The 14,274-nt window shown below is 42.7% G+C and overlaps 1 long non-coding RNA gene across 1 annotated transcript; it reads left to right on the forward strand.

The window, feature by feature from the left end:
- The first annotated feature begins 9,396 nt into the window (after positions 1-9,396).
- On the forward strand, positions 9,397-13,843 carry LOC133501426 (uncharacterized). The gene is made up of 2 exons (XR_009795175.1): positions 9,397-9,534; positions 11,551-13,843. It is a non-coding gene; the product is annotated as an uncharacterized LOC133501426 (long non-coding RNA).
- The last annotated feature ends 431 nt before the right edge of the window (positions 13,844-14,274 follow it).

The following is a 14,274-nucleotide window of genomic DNA, read 5'->3' on the forward strand; positions in this document are numbered from 1 at the left end:
GTAATTGTGAGGGCAAATGTTGTCTGTCTCCATGTGCCCTGCAATTGTCTAGCAACCAGTTCAGGTTGTATCCTGCCTTCTCCCCGATGATGGCTGGGATAGGCGCCAACACTCCCGTGACCCTTGTGAGGATAATCAGCTGAGAAAATGGATGGATGGATGGATGGATGGATGGATGGATGGATGGATAATATTCATCACCGAGCCACAGAATTATACATGTCAATTACAAGGCAGACTATGTAATTGGATGGAAACACAAATCTGTCCCCATTCCCATCATGTCAACAACACATAATTAATTTCACAATTCTTTGGTGGCCAGGCACTCCAAAATATTATTGGCATGCAATGAATTTATAAGTCACTTTTCCATATTTTATCCTATTTAACAACTTCAACTGCATTACACCATTTTCTTTTGTTGTGGTTTTGGATGTTAATTCATTTTGTTTCTGTTTGTCATTCCTTCTGTTTAAGTTTTTGCCATCTTCATTTTATTTAAACACTTTTTTTTAGCAAGTTTATACATGCAAATACAAATAAATGCATCAAGATGTTTCGATCGATTCTTTTTTCCCACCAGCAGCTGGAAACGCAGCTGAGAGGTTTTTGTGGAGCAGCCCTCCTCCTGGGGGGTCTTGGCATTGCCCTCCAATATCATCAACTTCATCTACAGCAGCCGAACGCTCACCTTGCCCCCCCACACTCAAACCATACAGAAACTTGGAAACTGATTGATCCTTCTTTTTTCTTGTCCATGTGGTTATTGTTTTTAAATTAGATTACATGCAGTATATCCAAATCAGGGTATGTGTATGCCATATGAATAAATTCACACATTCAGAAATCTCATTCTGGTGTTGAAACCATTTAAAACACATGTTAATAGTGTTTCAACACTTGGAAGAGATAAATCAGCGCGTCTCAGAATGACAAATCTGCTGTTGTTTTGTTTTTTAAGTGCAGTAATCCTCGACAGTTCAAGCAAAAAGACTCCAAAAAGAGGCCGCAGATTGAATGGTGATGCGAAGTCACGTGGCTAGTTGGATTATGTTTCCAATAGCACACACACACGAAAAAAAAAAACAAAAAAAAAACAATCTGAGCAGGGTGTGACACTTGTACGAAAGAGACTTTCATTGGATTCCTATTCTTTCCCCACCCTGACGTCAAGAGTGTTATACACTATGTGTCCCAATCCAATTGGTACCATGTGTAAGTACAATGTAGTGGTCACTCCTTCATTACTTTGTCTCTTAGTGGAAAACTCTATGGTAAATTTGTGATTTTTCCTAATTCAAGGCAAAAGACAAAAAAATGTCACTTTCCTGCCAAAGTGCCAAAAGTCATCAGGATGGGCTCATAGTAGGGTAAGGGGTGAGGCAAGTCGCGTGTTTGTCAAATGTGTAATTGGTCGTTTTACTTGTTAATAACTAACTCGGATGTAGACGAACATTTGCATAAGAGAGATTTTCATGTTTGCGTTTTCTCCAGCCCTCTCACCTGTCTGTTCAAAGCACTCTGTTTTGAGATTACTGTATATTTGACTGATCTACCTCAGAGTTCTGAGTTTTGAGGTGGCTCTGTGCATGTGTGTGTACGTGTGTGTGTGTGCGTGTGTGTGTGCGTGTGTGTGTGTGTGTGATGGGAAATTAAGTCATCCCTCCAAACCCTTCAGAATCCTCCCTTCAAAATGAAATTCTTGTGCAAAACATACAGAAGCGCATATTTTCTATTCAAGAGCAACTACTGTAGGTACAACAAAGAAGGTCCCATACATTCTGTCATGTCTAACAATTAAAGAAACACACACAGCGTTGAATGCATTCTTCCACAGACAGCTAGTTGAGCTAGAGCTGTGGCAGTAATGGATAGATTTAACCCTTGACCCAGAGAGGGAAACACCTTTCACATCTACATCCTGCCTTCCTCTGGGAGCTGCTTTAGAATTTCCACAAGTTGCATGAAACCCCCTGAGCTCTCATTGTCTGATTTAAAAAAGATAGAAAGAATCATAATAATAATACTAATATTCTTGTTGGTTTGCTTTGCAAGAGTTAACTCCCATTAGAGTAGCTGTGGTCGGAATGAATGCTTCAGTGCAGATTGTGTGTTCTAGCTGCATCAAAAGACGGGAACAGATACACCCCACCCTTCTTGTTGTGGTGATGTTGCCATGGTGACAACAACTAACACCACCCCACTGTGCAGAACTGCACCACTTTTAGAGGATAACTTTCTCCCCGCTTTTATTCCTCCTCACCTCCTCCCCCCAACACACTGGTCTGATGTCTGAGCAACTGCTGAGTGTTATATGAGGTCATGTCAACTTCTGGGCCACATGCATTCAGTCACCTCCCGTCTCCCACCCCCAATCACGAGACCGTGTATTTCCCCACCATATGTTTGCAAGCTGGCAGTAGATTATGATATAAAACAAAATTATTCCTCAAAGTCTTCACTTGTTAGAAGTTTTTGTTTTGATTAATTACAGTTAAGCCTTGATTGTCATGAGTCAAATGATGCGCAAAAATATTTGCAGAAATTGACCTATTCTCATTTCAGTTCCTGCTGCTGCAACATAAGTCAAATTGTTTCTGAGTTGAAAGACACTTACGTCTGTCACTAAACTATGCTCATGGAGTAGTAAAATCACCAATACAATAGTGATTTGGATGAAAAAAAAAAGTCTTAATCATTACTATAAAAATTTGAAAGTCTCTCAATTATGACTGTATTTGACCGTGACTTATTGTATCACATGATGGCAGAGCAAAATATGAACCTCATATGTTGGACCCATTTTAACAGAGAATGATTTCTTTCTTTCCTTCTTTCTTTCTTCTTTCTTTCTTTCTTTCTTTTTCTTTCTTTCTCTCTTTCTTTCTTTCTTTCTTTCTTTCTTTCTTTCTTTCTTTTGCTGTGGGAAATAATTTGGAAAAGTTCAAATATGTTCACCCAGAACACGAGTGTTATCATTTTCACGTACCAAGTATTAACTTGGAATTCTGCAGCATTTGTGTTGAAATCTTGTTTGAGTTCTGTGAGAATTACAGCCGAGTCAGATGAAGTGAAACTGAACACAGTATGTTTGCTCGTGTATAGCACATACGCAGTAGTCTACCCGAGAATTATTTTATACACTACAGGATTGTTCCTCTGGACAGTCACATGTGTCCATTGCACAGGTAAGGTGGAGATCATAATACTTGAACAATTTTTACAGTCTGTGCACTTCCATGGTTACATTACAGTTTTTATTTACAGGGTGACCCAAAAAGATGCGTACCCATGAAAATTTCAATTGTGGCTTTGATTAAAAAGCTATTTATTTCAAAGATTTCAAAGAGCAGTAGCTTGCGTAGCTGTTGATTTCCATTTTTATGTAATCATGCATCACATTTAAATGATGAAATGACCTTCCAAAGACAAGGTACATCTGATCTGTCTGCTCTCACGCTGCAGTCATATCCACATGGGCCTGAAGATCTGACAGTATCCAGTTCCATCAGTTTTTCTGCTTTTGATCATAATGTAAATCCATACTTGGCTGTTTGGGAGAGAAACAAATGGGAATTGGGTCGCCACAGCGTGTCATCTTTTGCCATCTTAGCCTATCTCCTGCATCTTCCTCTTTAACCCCAACTGCCCTCATGTCTTCCCTCACCACATCCATCTACCTTGTCTTTGGTCTTCCTCTCCCTCTTTTGCCTGGCAGTTCCATCCTCAGCACCCTTCTACCAATCTACTCACTCTCTCACCCCTGAACATGTCCAAACCATCGAAGTCTTCTCTCTCGAATCTTGTCTACAAAACATTCAACTTTGGCTGTCTCTCTAATGAGCTCATTAGGTTTAGATTATGAATGGATGGATAAATTCTAAGGGCAGCACAGTGGACCAGGTGGAAAGCTTTGGCCTCACAGTTCTGAGGTCCCGGGTTCAATCCTAAACCCGCCTGTGGGGGGTGTGGATGTTTTACCTGTGCCTGTGTGGGTTTTCTCTGGATGGTCCGGTTTCTTCCCACTCAGACTCTAAATTGCCCGTAAGTGTGATTTTGAGTGTGGCTGTTTGTCTCGATGTGCCCTGCGATTGGCTGGCAACCAGTTCAGGGTGTACCCCGCCTCCTGCCCATTGACAACTGGGATAGGCTCCAGCACTCCTCGCGAGCGTTGTAAGGATAAGCAGTTAAGAAAATGGATGTATGAATTGATTAAAAATACATACACAGGTCTGGAAAAAAATGAAAGGTTGAAAAAAAAAATTCAAGAAAAAATGAGAGGGATTAACATTAAGAACAGACTTTGAGGTTAATACTGTTTGTGTCATGATCCTGCCGCTCCAGCCCGGGCTGTGCGGGTGCCCGCGCCCTCGCACTAATTGGGAGGCACACACCTGCGCCTCATGTGGGCTGATTATCCCGTGTATATATAGGATCTGTCATGCCCCTGGCATCCTCCTCAGGCTGGGCGTGGTCAGCCAATTAGTCGGCACACACCTGCACCCCTTTTCGGCTGATTACACCCGGTACTTATCGGACACAGGGGACAACTAGTCCTCCGCCAGATCATTGATTCCCATGCCTTGTTCCCACACTCCCGTGTACCTGACCTACCGTGTACCGACCCTCGCCTGTTCCCTGACCATCCTAGTAAGCCTGCCTCTTCTGATACTGCTGCTTTTCCTGACTGACTCGCTGATCATTGACGACAGAGCAAATAAAGGCTTTCTGTACACTATCTGCTTACCTCTGGAGTCGTGCATATGGGTCTGCCCTCGAGCCTTGTTCGTGACAGAACGATCTGGCCACAACATGTACCGAGCCGACTCTGAAGTCATCCGCCGATCGTTACAGTTTCAGAGCAGACGCCTGGCTGAGCAGGAGGCTGCTCTCAAGGTAACGAATCAACGTCTCCATGAGATCTGTGCCCGGCTGGAGCCGTGGCTAGCATTTCAAGCTAGTGTGGCTGCTACGCCGACGATGGTCACTCCGCCTGTCGCTCCAAGTCCACCCGTTCCACCTGTTACGGAGCCCTCCCATGCCAGCATAACTCCGCTCTCCCGACCGGAACGTTTCTCAGGCGACTCAGGAAACGTCAATCCCTTCCTTGCGCAGTGCGACCTCCATTTCGAACTGCAGGCATCCGCTTTCCCCACGGACCGCTTCCGGATCACCTTTGTCATTTCCCACATGACGGGGAGGGCGGAAGCGTGGGCCACTGCAAAGTGGAGTTGCAACTCGGAGATCTACCTTTCATGGACAACGTTCATCTGCGCGCTTACCCAAGTATTCCAGTACGCGGCTCCGGAACACAAGGGAACACTCATGACAATTCGCCAAGCCCGTCGCCGCTTGTCAGACGACGCTTTCGAATTCCGGATCCGGCCCGCCGAGAGCCGGTGCAACGAGGAGGCTCTCCATGACGTCTTCTACCAGGGACTTTCCCCACGGATCCGTGGCCACCTCATTGGCGATCCAGGGGGACAACTAGTCCTCCGCCAGATCGTTGATTCACATGCCTCGATCCCGCACTCCCGTATACCTGACCTACCGTGTACCGACCCTGTTCCCTGACCATCCTTGTAAGCCTCCCTCTCCTGATACTGCTGCTTTTCCTGACTGACTCGTTGATCATTGACCACGGACCAAATAAAAGCTTTCTGTACACTACCTGCTTACCTCTGGAGTCGTGCATATGGGTCCGCCCTCGAGCCTCGTTCGTGACAGGACCCCGATGACGACTGGTGCTCCGCCAGATCGTTGAGCTTCATGCCCCGTTAGTACTCCCGTATCCCTGATCGTCAACCTGTGTGTACCGACCTCCGCCTGTTCTCCGACTGACCCCGTAAGCCTGACTCCTTTGACACTTCTGCCTTCCTTTATCGATCTCCCGTGTACCGACTCCTGCCTGCCTGCTGACCTGCTCTCTTCGCCCGACGTCTTAACTACTGCTGATGCACCTGACTGACTGTACGATCCTCAACCATTTAATAATTAACGTTTTTCTCAACTACCTTACATCTTCCGTGTTCTCCTGCATTTGGGTTCTACCTCCGTTCCGATGGGTCGTGGCAGTTTGCTGTGCTTGTGTCATATTCATATAAACCAAAAATGACATAAACACTTGTTGACATTATTTCACATCTTACCATACCGTACCAGGGGTCCATCTGTAAGGACCGTTTGAGGTTCTCCTCCAACACGGAGGTGATCGTGACGAAATGTCAGACATCGAATTGGTCTTGTGTTCATCCATCACAGTTTGGTTTGGTGCTGCCACAAAAAAAAGGGCAAACTGCATCTGCAATGGACTAATTAGAGGTGCTGGAAAAAAAATGTCCGTACCCCTTTACCAAACCTTGAGAACCTGCATGCTGCCAGAATTAAGACAAGAGCAGCAAGAGTAGAGCCACTGCTCCATTGAGAGGAGCCAGATGAGGTGGCTGGGGCATCTGATTCAGATGCCTCCCTGGTGAGGTTTTCCAAGCACGTCTCACCGGAAGGAGACCCAGGGGACAACCCAGGACATGCAGAAGAGAGTACATCTCTCAGCTGGCCCGGGAACACCTCTGGATCCCCTCCGGAAAAGCTGGATGAAGGAGTTGGGAAAAGGGAAGTGTGAGTGTCCCTGCTAAAGCTACTGGCCTTGCAACCTGACCTCAGATAAGCGGTCAAAGATGGATGGACGGATGGAAATTCCATGTAATACTCCGTAATCCACAGATAGCAGGCCAGGGTTGCTTCCCCCGCGATCTGACACTGTCTAAGTAGAATAAAATAAATGAAATGATGGATAGCTATTTGCCCTGTCATGACATAATTAATAACTATGTCAAAATTTGTAAGGGACAAAATATAAAGTTAAATGAACTGGTGTACAGAGGAACTGATGTATCCAGAATAACGACGTACTATGAAGTGAACGTACTCGTGAGTGATTTTAACTGCAAAGTCCTGATATCCCTGCAGAGAAAGCTTTCACTACCAGTCATCTCTTCAAGCTAACAGCTAATTTTGAGTTGAGTTAGAGAAAACAAGCAGTAATATTTAAAATGAATATATCTTCTTTCTCTAATGTGATTATAAAAGCATTGTTTACTAGATAATAGTAACACATTACTCTTATAAAGTGCTTCTCAAGACTCAAAGACGTTTTCCACTAATCAGACTGCATTAACAGTAAGGTGTGTGAGCAGGAAGCCCAGGTGGCAGATGCTACTGTCAGCGATGCAGTCCACCGGATTGCAGAAAAGTCACACCGGCTGGCGAGCCCAGGTGGACGTAAGCGGACGCAGAAGGATGGTCGGTAGCTGAGCTTGCTGCACACATGTTCACGAGTCACAAGGGAAGCCAGGAGTTTGAGAACTTGAGAGCGAGAAAGAGAGAGACAGGTGATAATTTAGCTGCAGGTTTTCTTTTCATCTGCCCGCCTTTCCTGCTTTGCAATACATGACAACAACGCATAGTCCATCGGTGAACAAATTGAGTAAATGTGAACTTCAGGGCCCAGGCGTGTATCATTAACAGTACGAGGAAGCACTTAAATGATTTTATGAAAAAGAACTGAATGAGGCGACATGGTGGATGAGCTGGTTTGATCCCGGCCCCGCTTTTGTGGAGTTTGCATGTTCTCCCGTGCCTGCATGGGTTTTCTCCAGGCACTCCGCTTTCCTCTCACAACCCAAAAACATGCAACATTAATTGGACACTCTAAATTGTCCCGAGGTGTGATTGTGAGTGCGACTGTTGTTTGTCTCCATGTGCCTTACGATTGGCTGGCAACCAGTTCTACCCCTGCCCGTTGACAGCTGGGATAGGCTGCAGAACTCCCCGTGACCCTCGTGAGGATAAGCGGCAAAGAAAATGGATAGATGGATGGGGAACTGAATGATTCAGTGAAGGAATCTTTTGAACAAATCTTTTTGAAGAACTTATTTGAGTGATCCAGTACGCTCAAAAGAATTGCCGTCCCTAATGTGCCGTGTGATTGTCTGGCAACCAGTTCACCTTGTACAATACATCTCACCTGACGACACCTGCGATAGGTTCCAGCACGCCCTTAATCCTAGTGAGTATAAGGAAAACAGAAGATGATGATCCAGATGCATCCTTATCTGGGAGAAAAGGAGTGTTCACCCCTAAATCACATGAGAGATTAGAAGTAAGAAGAATTTCCCAACTTTCAAACTAGTGTCCATAGTACTACGGTTACTGTTTTTATCATGCAATGTGCACAAAGAGCATGTCCTATGATACTACACACTTATAAATCATATATATTTTAGATAAAATTATTGCACTAGATATCCATCCATCCATTATCCAAGCCGCTTAAACTCACAAGGGTGATGAGAGAGCCGGAGCCTCTTCCAGCTAGCTACGGGTAAAAGGCGGACTACACCCTCAACTGGTCACCAGTCAGTGGCAGGGCAGATATCAACACTATCACTGAGTGGGAATCGATCCCAGACTGCCTGCACCAAAGTCAGGCTTGCGTACCAATACACCATCAGTGACTATGGCACTAGATAGCTAGATGAATTGGATTTCATTTTGTTGTTTTTGTTTTATTATTTATAGAGCACAAATATCTAATTATCAGATGATTTGATATGTATACAATGCAGGATATTTTTTACCTTTCCTCATTGCATTGCAGCAACAAGATAAATATTTTGTGGTAATTGTATATATTTTCTAGAAATTGAAGATGTGCACCAAGCAGCAGATGCACTCCCACCTGTTGACAAGAAAAATGAAAAAAAATAGTTTTTGCCTATTTCACACTGCAGTAATGTTTCATTTTAATTTTTTATTATTTTATTGTTTTTTTTATCATTAACATGAGGTACATTAAATGAGGACCAAAATTCATATGTACATTAAACCCTCCAATCTGCAGTAATATTATTATTACATATATTTTGGACATTAATTGAAAAAAAATTGAAAATAAAGAACATTTTTTAAATCCACGCATTATCTGGATATGTGCAAACTTTCACAGCCAGACCCGGAAGAAATGTCCTTGACCCCGCCCTGTGACGTTGCCAGGCATCGCATCACAGACCATTCGTTCTAGCTCGGCCAAGGTGCCGACGTGTTGTGCTCCAAACTGCAACAAAACTGAGAAAACGCACCCAAATTTGTCATTCTTTAACGTCCCGTGGAGTCAACCTGACAGGATAAAGCTGTGGCTGTCACAGTTGAGCCTTGTTCATCAGCCGGGGAAATTTGCACGCATCTCACCATTACTGGTTATTAGTCGCTTTGCTATTGCCTCGCGTGCCGGTACTGCATAAGCAACAATATACTTTATGAGGCGGCATGGTGACGCAGCTGTAAGGTGTTGGCCTCGCACTTATGAGGACCGGGTTTCAATCCTGGACCGCCCTGTGTGCAGTCTGTGTGGGTGTACCCTGTCTTCTGCCCGTTGACAGCTAGGACAGGCTCCAGCACACCCACGACCCTTGTGCGTCTAAGAGTCTAAGAAAATGGATGGATGGATATATATACATGTAATCACTTGAGGTAAGTCCCAATTTTTTTTTTGCATTTTATGTTCTCGATATACATAAACCATTCGATAGCATTCACAGAGCATTCCAAGATCGTTAAAAATATGTACTCATGGATTTTCCACTAGATGTACAAGTGGTCCTTTCATCCAACTGTCATGGATTATAAGTAAATTGATATGTAATACGTCTTCGTCCAAACATACAACTTTGTATCTATTTGAGGAAGTTATGCAGACATGTTGATCATGATCCAAGTTCATCCTGATACGTTACTTTTTTTTTTTACCTTTTCAAACTCACGACAACACTGGCATTCCGCCACAGTTGACATTAGGTCACAAAGAGAACACGAACAACAGTCTTTCGAAAAGAGCCTGTCTGGAAGATCTCTGTTGTCCATGTTATGTGATTGTCTTGCTCCTTCGTCAGCATCACACCCCCTCTCCAACACGTCAAGTTCCGCCCATGTGTATTCTGGTCAAACGCATTGTCTTAAACATTGTACATTACATTTTTGTTTTGTTTGTTTGTTTGTAATTATTTTTCACCAAAATCCGCCACAAAATGCCAGATAGTGGATGTTCTCTGTTCGGTGAAACTATCCACAACCAATGGTGGGTCAAAAGGAAGCACTGCAGGTGTGGAAAACGTTGATTGGCTGTCAGGTTTCCAGCCGGGGTAATTGTAATGTCAGGGACAGAGGAATTTCGATAGTACTTTTCCAATTTAGAGATGTTTCTAGGTGAAATATGTGGATAACTCTGGCATTAAAAGAAACACTGAACCCTCATCTACTAACTTTTAATGTGTCCTCCCATTCCTATTATTTTCGACAAAGTCCTGCTTTAAGCAGGTGTAGGGCTGTTCATGGGTGGTTGTCAGCTGACTGACAACCCACTAAAATACCACACACATGGCCAACACACACACACACACACACACACACACACACACACACACATGCACGCAAGTAGATAGACACACAAAAATACATGTTTCAAAGATCGTGCTTCTTCACTTTGAAAATGCATGTGATGTACTTGTAAAGAAACCTACTTTGCATTTAAAATATTGTCTTGTGTTGTTTATGCTGGTAGGATAGCATTGTTTAGATATTTGATTTTTCATAAAAGCAAAACAAGAGCATCAAAGTGAAAAACTCAGGTTGAAATGCATCATTTCACGAAATCAGTTCTTTTTGTCTCCTGGAAATGGTTTCTGTCAATAAGCTTACCTGTGTTCAACTGATGTTTACTAAAGAACAGTAAAAGGTAGAAATGTACTTTTTTTCTTGATGAAAGAAGAGGGTTAAGTCTTTGTTTTGGTCAGGCTTATGTTCCTATAGCTCCAGTATACAGCAAAATGGCTAGCACACAGTGCTGCCCATTTCAGAAAATTCAGAAAAAAATGGTATTAAATGAGTTCATCACGGTTCAAATAGATGGATGGGTAATGGTTTGCATGTTCCAGCATGTTCCTTTTAAAAAAAAAAAAATCACACCATATGGCCTTATCACTGCTTCCACATTCTGATCTTCTGGATCACTTCACATCCATGCACTTTAAGTAGTTTTGAGGCACAAATGGGCCTAACACTCCAGACCTGAACCAGAGGTTTGAGAGGGGCTAATGACAATGAAACACACACAAACACACACACACAAGTGTGCACCAAAGACAGGAAGTCTGCTGGTAGTTCTTTACAGCCCTGCTTTCTTGTGCTCGGCTTCAAAGAGTCACTGCGTCAGAGGGGCCTGTTAATGGTTCCACTCTCACAGAATCCCCAGTGGCTTTAAACTGAGGGGGGAATACTGGTCATAAGATTGTTTATATTGCTTTTGATTGTAGTTGTTATGCTTTGTGGTTTATTTAGTTTCATGTTGATTTTACACAGTCCACTAGCTTCCATATTCTATATACGTTACATTCAATTATGTGAATTAGAATTTAAAATTTTTGTCAAAACTCCTAGTCAGGTGTTCACTACTAAAGGATTATGCATTTAGTTTGATACATCTGTTTCCAGGTGCCCTGTGACTGACTGGCAACCAGTTCAGGCTGTGGTTTGCCTCTCACCTGAAGTTGCCTGGGGTTGGCTGCATCACTCCCGCAGCCCTTGAGAGGATAAGTGGCTTGGGAAATGGATGGATGGACATCTCTTTCCTGACGTGTTGAATTTTTCTTGGCATGGAAGCTTTTTTATGACTCTCCAACAAATTGTGAAGCTCTGACTTTTGCAAAAGAGATGCATGAAGGCAAGTTAAGCACTTCAAGGCACATCAATAGAGATGGTGCCATTGCAAGGTTAATGAGCACAACAACATCAGCAGCAGGTCTGTCAAGGGATATTAAAAAGAAACAGGCCTGGCTGTGAACTCCTTCCTGTGATGAATGTCACAAAAGGTTTTGATAGAAGTCACTTTACAAACACGAATGGTGATTTGTGTTACACTGGAATCAGACTGCAGGATTTTAGCACACATCTTGGCCCGATTGGCTATTGCAGCCAAGTTCCCAGATCGAGCCAAACATATTTTGTCGGGAATGATAAACCTATCACGTGGAGGACCAAATTCACAAACAAAGATTTGGCCCTATGGTATCACAAGGCAGGCAAAATAAAAAGTCTAGCGTGCTTGATTTTTAGGGATATCTTCTGTGGAGTGTGACAATAGGCGGGTAGAGTAGACAAATATTGTACTCAAGTAAGAGTAATGTTACTTTAGACTAATATGACTCGAGTAAAAGTAAAAAGTAGTCATCCAAATATTTACCTGAGTGAAAAAGAATACTCAAGTGAAGAGTACATTTGTGATTAACTTTGGATTTTATTTAAATGAGAACACAAACATCAAATAAAACATGTTAAAAATAATAAGAAATGGGAATCAACACACTCCTGCCACCATTTCAGTTTTTATCTGCCCCGAAAAATACAAAACATACCTGGACAATGGGCAGAGGAATAGGGCTCATTTTGACATGTTCACTGCCAAAAGAACAATAGAAACATCTGCAACTTACTACGAGGTGTTTTGTCAAATATGTAGTGGGCGGAAATATCCAAGTTTGAGCAGACACAACTTAAGAGCTGTGAGATAAAGATGGGTTTTTTTGGTGGGGGGGGGTCTCTGAAATAAACAGTCATGCACGTGGCTGTTTATTTCCAAAATCTGTCATTTTGGTTGGCTCACGAAGGCTATGGCCATGGCCATGTGACTGCCATCTACCATCTGATTAGCTAATAGAAGTCAAATGACTGGCTGATCCCGTTTGATTACCACAACAGGCACCCAATGGGGAAGTCAAAGATGGACTCTAGAAACAGATGCACACACTCGAAAATTAATGAATAAAAGTAGAAAACAGTATTTCGATCACTGTAATGGAGTTAAAGTATCAATCTTTCTTCATAATTAGTTGAGTAAAAGTAAAACGTACAGTGAATTTAAAGTACTCAGACAAGTTCTCTTATATGCTGACACAAACTCACACACATTGTGATTCGAAACACAATACTTAAATTGATCTAAGAAACCTGAGGCTGGGCACAAAGAATCGAGGAAAGGAAACACCGTCGCAAGGATCAACCAAGGGCTGAGCACCCACCACAATGAAGCCCACAGTGCATCACTACAGGAAGTACCTGGAAACACAGCGAGTGGTTACCCAATGAGGAAGAACTCCCATCTCAGAGGCCTCTCACTGAGGCGAGAGCACTGAAAGTAGTAATACTGTATATTAATGAACGAAATTCATCAGTCACATCATTGTGAAAGAATGCTCTAAAAACGATGCAGAATCAACTGTTAAACTAGAATGATAAAAACATTAATAGCAGACCTGGAAAAGCTGAAATAAACAAAAAATGAATAACAAACAAAAGAATATAGAAGCAGGAAGTAAAATTAGAGGATAAGCTGAATAAAAGTAGATCAATACAATGTATATTTAGAGAAATGCTAATGTTAGTTGCGTCTTGAGCCTGTTCTTAAAAACAAGAACATTATCTGCAGGCCAGAGGTTCTCCGGCAGGCCATAAAACTGAAATGATGCCTTTCCGTGACTTTGTGTCCTGACTTTTGGAGTGATTAAAAGGCCACAGCTGGAGGATCTCAGAGCTCGTGAGGGGTTTAATGTATACGGTAAAAGCAATTCTAAGCGATGGGAAGGCATTTAAGGCATGAAGATATTGAAAAATCAGTGAATGAACCTTATAATTGGTCCTGGTACACAGAGGGAGCCAACACAGTGATTGTAAAAACAGTGTAATATGTTTCAGGGAATAAATTTAGCCGCTGCGATTTGCGGCGAATGCAGTCGGCTGTGTTTATGCCCACAAGCGCAGACACCCTCTTTTGTTTAATACACCACCTGACTTTGCAGAGTTACACCATACGCTGCACCGTGTGTGCCATACTCGGGGAAAATAGAGCCCTGAGTCATTTTGGGCGGGAATACTTTCTAGACATTATTTTAAATTCCAGAACTTTAAAACAAGTGTCAATGTTCACAGCATTGGAGGCCCTTTAAGCAAAAATAATATTCTGACATGAACATTTTCCTCCAAGTTAATTCCTAATCTTTCAATAAAAAATAATTCAGACAACATCGTTACTCATGTAACTTTACGCAATTTAGGCAAAATAATTCTAAAGCCCTTTAAAAGATATTTAAGTTTTGCCAAGTTTGGTCTCTTTGCTGTCAGTCAATATTTAGCTTTCAAATTGTGAGGCTGTCAGTGTCCTCA

This window comes from Syngnathoides biaculeatus, chromosome 5 (genome assembly GCF_019802595.1).
Source record: "Syngnathoides biaculeatus isolate LvHL_M chromosome 5, ASM1980259v1, whole genome shotgun sequence".
Taxonomy (NCBI): domain Eukaryota; kingdom Metazoa; phylum Chordata; class Actinopteri; order Syngnathiformes; family Syngnathidae; genus Syngnathoides; species Syngnathoides biaculeatus.